We start from the raw sequence: 15027 nt of genomic DNA on the forward strand, positions 1-15027 counted from the left end.
CCCTCTAGGAATGCTGTGGGAAGGAGGGAGTGGAGCGCCATTAAATAACTTTTTCATAACGTTGTAGCACAGAGGCATTTCAAGAAATATTTGTAGCAATAAGGGGGAGGAAAAGGAGGCAGTTGTCAGCAATTTTTCCCCTGTGCTGATTATAACTTTCTTTTATTTCTTGCTGATCGTATTTGTCCTGCCTATAGATCACTGCCAAACTGAGTCAGTGATGCTTGGTATAAGAAGACTTTAAATAAATTGTAAATATCTATTCTATTACACATTATTGTTTGTGAACTCTGGAAGGTGTTGATGTAACAGTGTAAGAAAACACTTAGAAATCCCGTTATAATCAATTTCATCTCATCATTTGGGATTCCCCGGCTTTCAGATCTTAAAGCTTAGAGTGCCTATTGGTGCTGGAAAATGGGGCGCGAGAGGATGGCCGTGCCCCAGGTCTCAGGCCAGTCCCTGAGATGTGCACCACCAGGTGAGGGATCCTAGGCTTCATGATGGAAAGAATTCAAGAGTGAGTCATAGTAAAATGAAAGCAAGTTTATTTAGAGAGATAGGCATTCCATAGACAGAATGTGCCTTTCTCAGAAGGGAGGGGGTCCCAGGAGATGGATTGGTCTTAGAAAACTGAGAGCATCTCTGGGGTGCAGGGGCTGTTTTATTTTTATGGACTTGGTAATTTCATATGCTAACAATTGGTAGGATTATTCCAACTCTTTTGGGCAAGGGGGAGAGACTTCCAGGAATTGGGCCACCACCCACTTTTTGGCCTTTTATGGCCAGGCTGGGAACTGTCATGGGGCCTGTGAGTGTGTCATTTGGCTTTTAATGTATTACAGTGATCCTATAATGAGGCTCAAGGTCTACCAGAAGTCAGGTCTGCCGCCATCTTGGGCCTAGTTGGTTCTAACTAGTTTATGTTCTGTCTTCAATTGCTGTGTCATTCTTTCAATGGTTATGCCCTGCCCCCTTTATTATTTTTTTTTTTTATTTATATGGAAAAACTCTATTAGGGTTCTCCAGAGGTACACAACCAGTAGGATCTGTGTGTGTGTGTGTGTGTGTGTGTGTGTGTGTGTGTGTAGAGAGAGAGCGGGAGGGAAGATGAGAGAGGTGGAAGTGGGGAATGGGGGGAAGAGTAATTTTAAGAAATCGACTCATGTGATTGTTGAGGCTGAGTCCAAAATCTGTAGGACAGACTGGGAGGCCGCAGATCCAGGGGAGGGTTGATACTGCAGTCTGCTGGGAAAATTCTCTCTTCCTTCGGGGAGTTCAGTCTTTGTTCTAATAAGGCCTTCAACTGATTGAATGGGGCCTGCCTGCATTATTGGCGATTGTGAGGGGAGGGGTGGGTAGGATTTGCTTTACTCAAAGTATGCTGATTTGAAGGTTAATCTCATCTAAAAAAATACCTTCACAGAAACATCTGGAATATTATTTGACCAAATATCTGGGTATATGGCCTAGCCAAGTTGACACATAGAATTGATCATCACAGCTTCTTTTGATAGAGAATATTTATTCTTATAACTTTATCAGTTCCAAAAGTAAGGCAGTGCAACTTTTAAGAAAATTTTATATGTGACTGTTTAAGGCAGTACACAAAGTTAGCCAAACTGCAGAATTTGGGTGAACAGTCCCTACACATCTGCCCTGACTTCTGACACCACCTGCAACTGTCAGTTGCCAAAACCACACTCAGTTTCCATAATTCACTGGAAGGACTCAAGGAACTCACAGAAAGTTTATTATTCTCATGATTATGGTAGATCATAGGGAAGGGACATAGAATTTAAAAATCAGCTAAAGAAACATATAGGGCAGAATCTTGGAAGGGTCGCTAACCCAGAGCTTCTGGTTGTCCTCTCCCCATTGAGTCATGCATGGCATGACTCCTCCTGGCTGTGTATGACAATAGGATGAGTATTGCCAACTATGGATTCTCCCCTGAGTTAGGGATCTAGTAAATGGAGCTTCCTTATGTAGACAAGATTGATTGATTGCTTGCCCACTTGTGGTGGACTTCAGTCTCCAGGTCAGCTGATACCTCATGACCCAGATGCCCTCAATCTAATCACATGGTTGGTCTTTCTGACTTGGGCAGCCCCCACCCCGAAGACTGCTGGGTATGGCCAGCCCTCACTCTAATCAAAGGTAATCCTGCCAAGTATGACACACATGACCTCTGAAGGGCAAAGGCCAAACCTCTTTAGACAAGGCCAGGTTTTAAAATACAGAGTTAGACAATGTGATCTGTTACTACTTGGCAATAGAAGCACCAGTGGAAAAGTGTTAAGACAAGAAGAGACTAAATAAACCAGGAAAGATAGTAATGGAAAGGTTACCAAAGTAGGCAGCTTAACTTTTCTGAGCTTCACTTAGCAGATCTATAATAAGAGAGTATCAGATTACATGAACTCTAAGGTTCTGTTGACATTTTCTGATTTTGTGACTTTAAAGGACTGCAGAGATTTGAAGGATTTTTTTCCCTCCTTCTTTCCAATTTCCCAACTAACTTTTAGTTGGTGGAGAAGCCCAGGCAGTTTGTGGAGAGCTCAGCTACTGGAATCTCACCTTCAAGCTTGAGGGTCCAGAATGAACTTGTCTTTTGCCTTCAGAAGGAATTAATGTCAAAGACTTAATTTGTCTTTGCAAGTGTCTCTTTTAATGAACAAAGTCCGCGTCTCGCCCTCTCACTTCCTTCTCTAAAATATCTTTTCCTCGCCTGTCTTATTCATCTTCACTAGACCACAGAAGAAAGATACAATATGAACTTGTATTAAAAATCGAGATGGTGTTTTTCAGTCTAATTTTTAATATTCTCTTATTGAGGTGAAATATATTTTAATAAGAATTTTCTGGCAGTATACATTTTTAGGCAAAAAAAAAAACAACTAACTAAAAATGACAGTATACCTGTAAACAGAGTACTATCACATGTTGGATGTGGCCAGTTGTCCAACTGTCCCTACCTAAACAAAATTCTCCACTCAACAGTCCTATGGGTGGTTATCTATTTTCCCATTGAATGTTCCTATTGATAGGGAGCTCAAAAAAGTGCCTGGTCCATTTTACAGCAGCTCAAAGACTGAAATTTATTCATAACGTTAGAATAATTACACTGGTTTACATAGGATACAGCATGAATGTAGGAATTGTCACTGGTTTTCATCGTTTTATTTTTGGTCAGATGACACTCCTAGAACTCTGTAGGCTCTCAGATATCTCTGGGGACTAATGAATGAAGAAAAGAGGAGAACTCAAGCAAGCATTTGCATTGGTATGTTCAGAATGGTCCGATGGTCATTTTCTATCTGTTCATGACAACACACATTTCAACTTGTATTACGCAAAGATTTTCTGCATTTATGTGAAGGATTTATTGGAGGAAAATGCACTTCAAATATAAAGAGCAATCACAGGTATACAGTAGAAAAAGCCATCGTGCCAGGAGGAGTAAAAATGAGAAAAAGAATTCTGATTTTATAGAAATACTTTCAGATTGGCCATTTGTTATGTCTCCTCCTAAAATGATGAAATCTTATAACTGAATCTATCTTGATATTGACTACATTTCTCCTCTCCCAAGTATGTACAACAGGTTATTGACCTAGAAATAGAATAAGCTGTCCCAATAGCAATCGTTGGCTATCAATTATATTATTAAATAGATGTAAGGAAATAAGGAAGCATACTTCTAGACATGAAAAATTTAAGCAAAAATCTCATGGCTTTTACTTCTTACTAATTAGTTTCTAATCCATTGGTCTGTTATAATAATAATTTTGGACAATATTAATAGATACATATACAAAAGGTTTCGTGGTAAACACGATTTCAAATTAAAATCGAATTTTTACAACAGGTGAAAAATGTAGGTCGGGGTGGTATTCAGAAAATAATCACCTACTTATTTTAAATAGTCATTTAAATAACTTTCACCTCAGTATTTTGAATCATTTTAATAGTGAATGATCTAAATATTTGTAACTTTTAAATAATGAAAAAGTTTTCAGAATTTCAAAAAATATTGAAAAAATCACCTAAATATAGTGAAAAAAAACCCCATCATTTATTAAAATATAGATAAAAATGTATCTAGAACTATAGAGGACTTCAAACATGTATACAGGAAAAAGTGTCGTGAGTCCTCCTACTCTGGATACCAGTCTTCTTCCAAAGAATCTTGAGTTCTATGTGTTACCAATTTCTATTGTATCTCTTTTGAAATTTCCCAATTATACACTCACATGAGCATGTATATATGTGTATATATATATAGAGAGAGAGACCAATATAGATAAATAGGTAGATTTTTAAATATATTATATATATACTATATATATATGTATATATAGTGGACCTTTCTGTATAGAAAGAGTACGTTTTAAGATCTTTTCATAATAGTACACAAAGGTCTGCGTCAGTCTTTTCAATAGAAGTGATATCAGTGTGTCATTTCCCTATGGAGAAAATTTTATGTTTGTGGTTACAAGCAATATTGCAGTGAACATTCTCAAACATCCATCTTTTCATTCTTGTGTACCAAATATGAAAAATTGGACACTTAAGTCCCAATTTTGTGTCGGGACTTTATTCTCTACTCTCAGAGTTTGTTACAGCTATTTTGACCTTTATATACCCCACAAATCCTTCCCTGTGTTACCTGAGAGACCATGCTTTATTTTTCCCATTTGACACTTATCTTTCTGAGACTCTGTCTACCAAGTGCTTTTGGCAAGACAATTTATAAGGGTAAATTGCCTGGTAGCGGATAACATGAAGTATCTATTAGTATGAATGGGTTTTTCCAAGCTAGCCATACTGTGCCCCTTAGAAAAAGGAAGTTGGTTGATTTGTATCTTAACAAACAATTTCTTAAAACACACCTTATCTAGATTATATGTAGTTGATCATAAGATAAAAGGGATGAAACATAAGTCAAAGTTGCTTAAGAATTTTTTTGTCTATAATGCTCAATATTTTCAAAGAAGAAAATACTATTACAACACCACTAGAACTGTTTTTTTAGCCTCCTTCAAAATGTATCTAACACGGGTTATTTAATACTTGTAGTCAAAACCTTTTAATGTGTACTTTATCTTCTCATATTATTTTATATCCTTTCCTTTGAGTCTCTCATCTCTATGGTGACTTTTCTTACTGCAGTTCACATTTTCATGTCTTTCTTTCTTCTCTCTTGGGAAGGACCAACAGACATACGTGAAATGATGTTTTGAACCCTGCATCCTTTAAACATTGGGTGCATATTGTAATTACCCTAGAGACAAAAGTCTGCGAGCAGATTCTTTTCTTTCTTCCTTAGCTGCTTCACTTATATTTATTTTTTCTGAAAAAGGAACAGTACATCCTTTGCCCACAACCATCTTACGATTAGTGGTTACATCATTGTTAGTAAACCCCGTGCAGGAAGAGGGGCGGGGTTCAAAGTCGCGGAGGAAGATGCCGGAAGTTTCAGGTGTGAATGCCTAAAGCAAGCAAGGCTGGAGAGGTGAGCAAAGGATCCCTTCTCTCCCATTTTTGAGCACCTCACTTACAAATCCAGGATATTTGTGTTCTGATCTTTTAGAGACCACCCAATTTGCAACCGTCAGAGGGGGAAAGGTGTGACAGTGACACGTGAGGAGTGACCAGAGCCGTCATCCAGATGCTCTGGGTCGCACCGACGGACCCCCTTCTGTCTCTCCACGGTTCTCCCGGGCAGGGCATTTCTGCATACTAAGTACTCATTGTACTCAACAGCACCGAAATCCATAAACAGTTACAACAGACATATTTAGAACAAGACAGAAGGCTGCTCTTCTCTCTGCTATTTTTGGGAGAACGGTACAGTAAGAGCAGGGCTTTAAACTCACAGAAACCTGAGATTAAACTTAGATCGTGCAGCTGTTAAATGCATCACGGTCATGGCTCTCAATCACTCGGAATATTCAGTGACTGTTAGTACCTTTCTTACTTCCCTCAAGGAGAACTTGGGGAAAATTTCATAGGTACTGCCAGTCTGCGGTGATGAGCGTGAGAAATTAAATTTCAAAGTTAATCTAAAATGATAGAATAACTATACTCCACGGGATTTATCCGCATCCGATGCTCACCAGGTTTAAGCGGTGTAGCGTGTGGGATCTCCAAGGCTGCCGCAGTTTATAGGATTCACTAGGACTCACAGGATTCAGCATGTGGTCATACCCATGGCTGTGATTCACGACAGCAAAAGGGTCCAAACGAAGTCAGCAAAAAGAACAGGCAGGTAGGGGAAATCGAGAGAAAACTAGTTGTAAGCTTCTAAGACGCTCCTCCTTGGAGTCACACGGAAAGCATTTCCTCCAGCAATGAGTTGCGACAACTCGTCATCTGTTAGGGAAGCTGGCCTGAGGCCAGAAGTCCAGGGTGTTGATGGTGGGTCAGTGGGCACCGTCTGTCTAACAAGTAACAGATTCAGCCTCCTGGAAGTAAAGCGAGTAGTCAGTATCAACCATGCGGTTTGCAAGCAGCCGTTTGCAAGGAAAGCCGTCTCAAGCCTGCTGTGTTCATTTGCTCCTGCGTAGGCTGGCTCTCCACTGCGGCAGAGAAGCATTTGGGGAAAACAGTCTAGCAGTGAAGAACCAACATGAACAGTAAGCCCATCATTCCAAGAGAAGTGCTGCCCTACACAGCCATTGCAGTATCGCCTAGAAACAGTTGCTGCAAGCCTTCCAGCTCTATACTGGCAAAAGAGTTTTATAAATCAAGCTTTATAGTTATCGGTGCTTCATCATCTAATACATTTACAACTTACTTACCTTTTATTATTCATCACTGACAAAAAAAAAATCTAACACAGCAGGAGAAACGTGGCAAATGCAACATACATATGCATAAATGTAAGAACTAGATAAAAGATTAAGCAAACAGAACAAATGGAAACAAAACAACAAAAACCATCTCTTCTTCCAAAATATGATACAAATATACACACATATATACACACACACAAACACAGAAATGTATACCTTAAAACATTAAACAATTTTTTGAAAAAGTTTAAAAGCATCAGTTAAATCCATTTTAAGTCAATGCATTTCAGTCACATTTCACTGACTGCTTATTTTATACCATTGCTAGTTAAGTGTTTCCACTTATTAAATGTCTGAAAAGATAACTGTTTTTCAGCCCCTCCATAATGGTTAAAAAGATTATACATACATATGTATCTTTAGATATGCATTTTGTATGTTTTTATCTCCAAAGTTACATTTATTTTGTGACTTGGAAATAAACAGTAAGAAAGTCTTCAGTGGAAATGTTTCAGTTGGATGCCACCTAAACCAGGGGCAGACATTTTTGGTAGAGTGCCAGGGAGTAAATGTATTTTAGGCTTTGGGGGCCAATCTTTGTCACAATTTCTGCTAATATGGACAATACGTAAGCAGGTAAGTGAGTCTGTATTCCAATAAAGTTTTATTTCTGGTTTCTAAAATTTGAATTTCTTGTCGTTTTCTTGTGTCCCAAAGTTTTATTCTGCTTTTGATGGTTTCCAACCATTAAAAAAATAAAAACCATTCTTAGGCCTGGGACCTAACAAATCTGGGCGTTGGTCAGGTTTCTGTCCAAGGGCCAAAGAGTTTTCTGTTTCTGGGTCTGGATAACTAAAAACTACTAGAGCAATCTGTGCATAATCTGATTGCTTAATCCTGACTTGAGGTTTTGTTGGTTTTTGGTCTTGTTCACTTTTAGTTACAGATTTCGATCATGAAATATGGAACTGACATTGTAAACATCTCTCATTGTTTTCTGGTCCAACCTGTATGTTAGTTCTTTAAGAAATGCCAATGAATGCAGAAAACCTAATAACAATCTCCAAATTCATTGATAATCACAGAAACTATCTGTGTGTTACTGACAAATCTAGAATTTTCTTCAAAAAATTTTTTTTCTGGGACTGGAATATCTTGAGAGCAATACAGATATTTCCTAAGGTAACTTAGGATTTGGATGTCTTGCATTTATAATTTGATCTATCTTTTATCTGATGATATGTATCAGTCAGTCTGTCATGAAAGTAGGCAAGATGTGACCAAATCAGTAAATAAGCAAATGCTGACATTCTCATTTTAAAGAGGTAGTAACTGAAATTCAGTGAGGTTACATAATTTATTTCAGGTCTCAGAACAATCAGCCAACATGGTCTGGACACACCCTCAGTCCTTCTGACTCTAAGATGTTTTGTCTCCTAAAAGAGTTAACATTTAATTTACTGTTAATAGACATAGAGAAAGGTTACCAGTTTCTTTGATCTGCTTAATACCGTAATTATTTTTCAACGAAAGCAGTGCATCCTTTGAAAGTATCTAAATACCAAAGTGCTTGTGTAAACCAATGGTTAATTTTCCTGGTTTTTAATAAGGAAAACATTTAGTTCTTCATTTGATCAGAAGCCTGAGATAATATCATATAATCAAGATAATTCGATTCAAAGTAAAGAAAATTAGCAGTTTAGTTAGTTAATCCATTCATCCTCATTAGGAGAAATAGTAAGTGATCTGTTAGGCTCTTTGAAATATTAAAAAGAAGTGACAGATTTCTGAGTCTAGTTTTGTAGACTACGGATTCAGACCTGTATAATTGTTCTTTTTTTTTTTTTCTATATTAGTAGAACAACAGAGTTATACTCATTTCTGGATGGAAACCTAAGAAAAATGTTTCCATCTGGGAGAAGGAAGTGGAAGTTGGGTGGGCTTGATAGAATTTCGGTCTGCCAGTGCCTGCGGCCAGAGAAGTGAGAGCTCAGGCAACACACGTGCTCCAGTAAGAGTTCCTCCGTTTTGCTCCCATAACCTCCCAGACCCTTAAAGTCAGTGTTCATCTGATAGCAATTCAGAGAGCGATACCTTCTAGGATCTCTGGAATTCATTCGTCCCCTTCATCAGCATTAAAGGTTATTGAGGAGTATTTCCTGGGGTCTCATTTAAGCCTCTGGTCCTAAACCCTCCATTTTGCTGGTTTTAGCTCTGTCCTTTGGAGTAACTCTGCAGGGACCTCCCTTCTCCTGTGTGTAAAAGTTGCTTTAACCATTCTTGCAAACTGTGACTTCCATGTTTCTTACCATAATAATTATGGCTAACATTTTTTAAGTGCATACTCATAGCCCGGTACAGTTCTGTATGTTTTATGTGAATTACTAATTTAATTTTAATAACAGGTCTGTGAGATGGCTTCTGTTACTATTCCCATTCGTACAATGAGGAAATTGAGTTATCAGGAGGTTTAACAGCTATGGAAAAGCCACACATCTCGCTAGTGAGTTACAGAAAGGTTTAGTAGCTAAAACAAAGACACTGCCAGTTGGCAGGGAGCCACGATTCAAACCTAGAGAGTCTAGCTCTAAAACCTGAGTTATTAACCCCTAAATTAATATAGTTCCTTTTGTGGTTTATTAAATCCTTGGTCATTGAGTCATATCCCTGTGACTCTAAATTCTTCAACAATAGCTTTCCTAGGATCTGAGAAATACACTTACTACCAAGTTGAATGTGCCCTTTCCTCATTCTTTGGTATCTCATGCACAGGAAAAACATAAATGCCCATCATTAAAGGTGACCAAATACCTCTTCTTTTTTTTTTTTAAACCTTGTGGTCATATTGAAGAGACATTAAGAACAGGAAGTCTTGTTCAATGGTCCTTTAAAAAGAAGTCAGGTACAGACGTTATTCTGAAAAAAAAACCAAGCTAATTCTCAAGAGTCACGTGTCAAAATCAAACTCACATAATTCCACCTACTCGCTGATATAGGAAAAAAATACATATTCAAGAAAAAAAACATTTAAATCAGAAGATCAGGAGATGGGGGTGTTCTCTGATAAATAATGACTGAACAGGGAAAGTTGTTTTAATCAATTTTTCCAAGGAACATGTTGCTATGAATTACCATCTTGAGTCATGTTCACTATTTTTACACACTGAGAAGCTAAAGGCATTGTTTTTCTTCCTTGCTTCAGTAAGTTCAGTAGAATAAATAAACTGAATTCTGTATGTGTTGCTCATTCAGAATTCTACCATTCTTTATAATCTTCTAAATATAAATTCTATGATAAAACACTGTAAAGATAAAAGCTATGGAACCACAATTTATATGGGAGGCTCCTAGGTGATCAAAAAACAAAAATCAACCTCAAGTAATTTTGAGAATGTCTGTTATGGTGGTTGAATGCTGATCATATAAATCAGAAAACAAGTGTTCTAGACAAATTCTGACACTAATTTACCTCTCTCCTCATTTGGTAAAATGAAGGAGTGGGGTTGAATAGCTCAAAGGTTCCATTTAGTTCTTAAGTTGTATAGTTAGATAAATTTTGTTGTTTTCTCCTCGTTTTTAAAGGATGGGAAGAAAAACCAAAGGAACAATTAGTGAAAACATTTAATTGGCTATATTCACTTTAACACAATTTGCAACGTTGGCGTTGGGGTCATAAGAATCTAAGCCTGGTCGTGCCAGTTGACCTTGGAGCACTGATGAAGTGTACACGCGCTTATTAAAACAGTATCATCCCGTGGCCTGACCATCTCTTCACAGAGACCAGAGCCAATGAAAACAAAAGCCCCAAACAGTGATGTCCTGGATGACTGAATTGTCCTTCCTCCGCTGTTAAGAGGCGCCTTGCCTTAACTAACCATCAGTCCCTTTTCTAATTGCTTTTGTTTTGATGACAGATTATCTGGGGGTCCAGAACATAGGGGTGAGGAACGATCTCAATATCCACGTGGCCTCTGCGACATTGAATTTAGCATGTTTGCTGCAGATGATCACTGGGCCTTGGTATACACAGAAAGAAAGCCAATTCATGATGAAAAACCGAAAAGCAACCTGGTGGCCGCCTTTAATTTAATTTGTCTGGGGTCGGTGCACATCTTGTCAGTCAAAACTCCACTTTGGTGTCCCTGGAGCTGTGATGCTTGGGGACTGGAGAGAAGAAAAGGGTGAGATGACAAACTTTAAACGGAGGAAAACCTGCAGGAGGAGAATTGTGGGGGTGGGGACTCGGCTGGGGATGCAGTCTGAGCAAGGCATTCTCTGTACTTCTTCCTTTCCTAAATATAAACTCGGAGGTACGCATTTTTGCCAGTTGGAGGAATGCAGAAGATGGGGTGAGAAAGGAAGTAAGAAGGCCTGAGTTCAAAAGAGGTTGCGAGATCCTTCTGTTGACAGATGCCTCCTCTGCCTTTGTGTAGCCGAGTTCGGTACAACTAGGGGAACCTCCAGGGCAGAGCCTGGCACAGTCCTGCCACCCGGTGCCGGGGGGCCACGGAGGGCTCTGCCAAGACGTGCAGGACTGTCTGCTCGGGAAGGTGACCGTCTGAGAAGTCGGCCCATCTTACAGAGAGGAGCAGCAAACTTGATCTCGGCTTCCACCTTTTAAATAGTCTCCTTTCCTTCTCTAAGAAGCTTATTTTGTATTTGTTTACTGGAAGGAAAATAATGGTCCTGACCATTCCAGTTTTTTACTTTCCCCAAAGAACAACCAAGTCCTGGGTAGGGTTTGCAGACTCCGTCTTCACAGAGCACTGAAGGGCAAAGGACATGTATTTCGCCCAGACAGACTCTGTATTTCACAAATGATACATGAGGATTAGTGATTGGTGCTCACTGTAGCATTAAACTGTTTTTTTCTCCCCCGATATGACCAGATACCATTTTGATCTAAATCTGCAGGAACTACTCAGGAGAGAATTACCGTGTGAGGTTACATTTGGATTGGTTCTACTCAATAAAGTGACATAAAAAATAGGAAACAAAGTATTCAACAGAATTCCCGAGAGGCATCCTTATTCATTTTCTTATTTATGAGTGTGACTGAAGCTTTCGTGGTAGCTTTAAATGCTGAGGAGAGAATATAAACTCAGGAATTTAGATGTTTTAACTTAAAATTTAGTGTTATTAGCACCAGACTGGGCTGATTTCTTTTAACCCAAAACTGTACCAAGAATAAAACATTTTTTATTAATAATTTTTAATGAATTATTATTTTAACACCCCCCCCCACTGCAGGGAAGTTTATAGTGATGGGTTAGCGCCCACTTTTTCCAGCACCCACTGAAAACCTGTGGTCAACATTTAATTAGTTTTCATTTTAGTTCTCCTTCTTGTGACTTTTAGTTCATCAGTGCCTTTGTGAGAGCAGAGTTTTTAAGAGCACAGGGTGTGGCATCAGTTACACTTGACATCCAGTCCCACCTCCATCGTTATTTATTGCCTTGAAAGTATCGGAGAATGTCTTAACTTCCAAGTTCTTGTACATAAAGAGGGAGACATAATGCCAGCATTTCAGATAATATAGTACATAAGCAATTAGTGCTTCCGAGAGACTCAAGTAAATACGTGTGTGTGCCATGCGTGTTAATCACTTATTTATAAATATGTATTTCAAGCTTCTTCAATTTTTTTTTGGAGATATGTTGCAAACAGTCATTTCCTCTTCTCACAAAAAGATGCTGGTATGGTAGCATATTTTTAGAAGAGTTGATTCAGGAAATAAGAGCAATTAGCAATAGACACGTATCTGCAAAACTCGTTTTGGTCAAACCCAAGGTAAACAGCCAGTAAATAACGTATTGGGTAAAGGATTTGCCAAGATGTGCCTGAATCAAAAACCCAAACTTGGGGAAACGAACACTGTGCACTGTCTCTTTGCAAAGAGTCCAGATCCTGAACACATTGCTCGAGACTGCCGATGAGTTATTCAGGGAAACCAGGACAGCTTAGGAATAGCTGTAATATTCTGAATTTATAGTATGGAAGATACTGATAATGTCCTGTGACTGGTGTTGTGTGTCTCTTTCAAAAATAGACTCCTGGATAGAATAAACCATAGGTCTACACCAGAATAATGCTTAGAAAGTATTATGTTTGTGATGGGAAAGTGAGCAACAGCTATTTATTCCCTTTTTGCACATCGACAATTCTTGGGTTAGTTTATTTGCAGATACTAACTACTATATATAAAACAGATAAACAGCAAAGTCCTACTGTATAGCACAGGGAACTATATTCAATATCTTGTAATTGCCTATGAAAAAGAATATGAAAAGGAATATATATAATGTATACGTATAACTGAATCACTATGCTGTGCACCAGAAATTAATACAACATTATAAACTGACTACTTCAAAAAAAACAATCTGCAAAATAGATGTCGTCTTATGCTACTGATATTATTAGGTGTGTCTCTGCAGAGAATCAGAGTATAAATACAGTTAATTACTACTGACAGTGGTAAAATGAAACCATGTATGTTGCACTGGTGATGATAAAAGTGTAGGTTCTTAGTTCTTCAAGTGGTATGCTTGGAAACCAACACATCTATTATGAAAAGTTTTGTGTTGATGTATATTCCAAATTTAATACAAAACAAGAAAAACATTTAATTTTTAAAAAGAAAGAAGCACCTAAGTCATCAGAATAAACAGATTAAAGAAAATGATTCCAGTTTAAAATAGCTTAGCATACTTATTAAAATGCAGCAGGTGACTAAAAGCAGAATGATAAATATTTACAGGGATGCTAAAATACAAACGACTTTAGAGGAAACATACAACACAGAGGAGATTATTTGTCTACAGAAAAAGGAAGCTTCTGAAACTTAATAGATACTTTTTCAGAATCCAACTTTGACTCTGCAGTATATACTATAAAATTGTTTAGAGAATTTCTTAAGCAGTGCAGTACGAAGTGCTTGATATATGAGCTCCATGGAATATTAACTATACATGTGTTGTCCAGCGATATTAAAGAGTGGAGGATATCATACTGACAAGTTGCTAAGCTGACTTCCCTGTTGACAGGTAAACCAAAGGCTGGCATTGTTGACACCAACTTGTAGAAATATCAGAAGGAAAAGAATCTCTTTAAAAGCAGTTCCAGATAGTGAAACTGATCCTTCAAAGATACAGAAACAGCTTATGTGTGTCTGTGTGGGTTGTACGCTAACACAGAATCAAATCAAAGCAAAACTACATTTCAAGGTGCCCAGTATTTCATCTTAAGGTGCCTGGCAATTATTTTGGCATCTGTTTACTATTCTTCAGTGTATTTATATCAAAATCGTATGGATGGCTGAATTTTAAGCATATTGCTTAGATTCTTCCTTATCAAACAAAGTTTATTTAAAAAAAAAGATTATTTCTCAAGTTGTATTTCATTGACACTGAATCCTATGAAATACTACATGAAAAATAATTCTGCACTTAATGAATATGTTTGGGAAATGCTACATTCTAAGATTCCCTCTTGGATATGAGGGAAAAGATACTAATGTTCACCAAACATGATTTTGCTGCTTTATACTTTCCAGTCCTCAGTTGAATTCTGGAATATGTGACCAGTTATGACCATACAGATGTGAGCAGAGCACAGTGAATTTTGGGATGAGACATTGGAAAACTCAGTAAGACTTGAAAACTCTTCAACCTTTGCTACATTGTTGTTGTTTGTTTCCCTTTTCTTACCATAATAAAGAAGGAGGTCCCATGTACACATGCCACAACTACAGGTGGTGGTGCCTCCACCAGCCAGGGATTTCTGTGGAGCAAAGCATCATTGCTGTCCTGTGATGGGCATGTAGAGTGAACGATAAACATTTATTGTGTTAAGCCACTCAGAGTTCAGGCTTTGTGGCCAAGATATAATCCAGCCTATACTGACCATACAATTATATATAATGCATATTATGTAATAAAAGCTCCTTGAAGCCTTATGTTAAAGGGCACGCTAAACTGTTTCTCTCTTACATCCCAAATGTATTTGACAATAGAGGACCCCCCACTATTTTCCCCCAGAATCTGTTCATATTGTTTTGATCTGGCGTTCTGTGTAGCACAGTTTATGAAACTCTAATTTTAAATGCTTTCCACCTTACTTCTATTGTCATTCTCTTTAACTGTGTGAGGTCAAGCACTTTGAAGGTTTACTGCCCACTGGATAAAAGAGTGAAGCACTTTCTCTGTCCAAATATTACCTTCTGAGT

The 15027-nt window shown here is 38.0% G+C and overlaps 1 protein-coding gene across 1 annotated transcript in view; it reads left to right on the forward strand.

Annotated features, from left to right (window-relative positions):
- LOC102513310 (contactin-associated protein-like 2) overlaps positions 1-15027 on the forward strand; it is a 1230151-nt gene that overhangs the window by 258438 nt on the left and 956686 nt on the right. The window lies entirely within an intron of this gene.

The sequence above is a fragment of the Camelus ferus genome, chromosome 7 (genome assembly GCF_009834535.1).
Source record: "Camelus ferus isolate YT-003-E chromosome 7, BCGSAC_Cfer_1.0, whole genome shotgun sequence".
NCBI lineage: Eukaryota > Metazoa > Chordata > Mammalia > Artiodactyla > Camelidae > Camelus > Camelus ferus.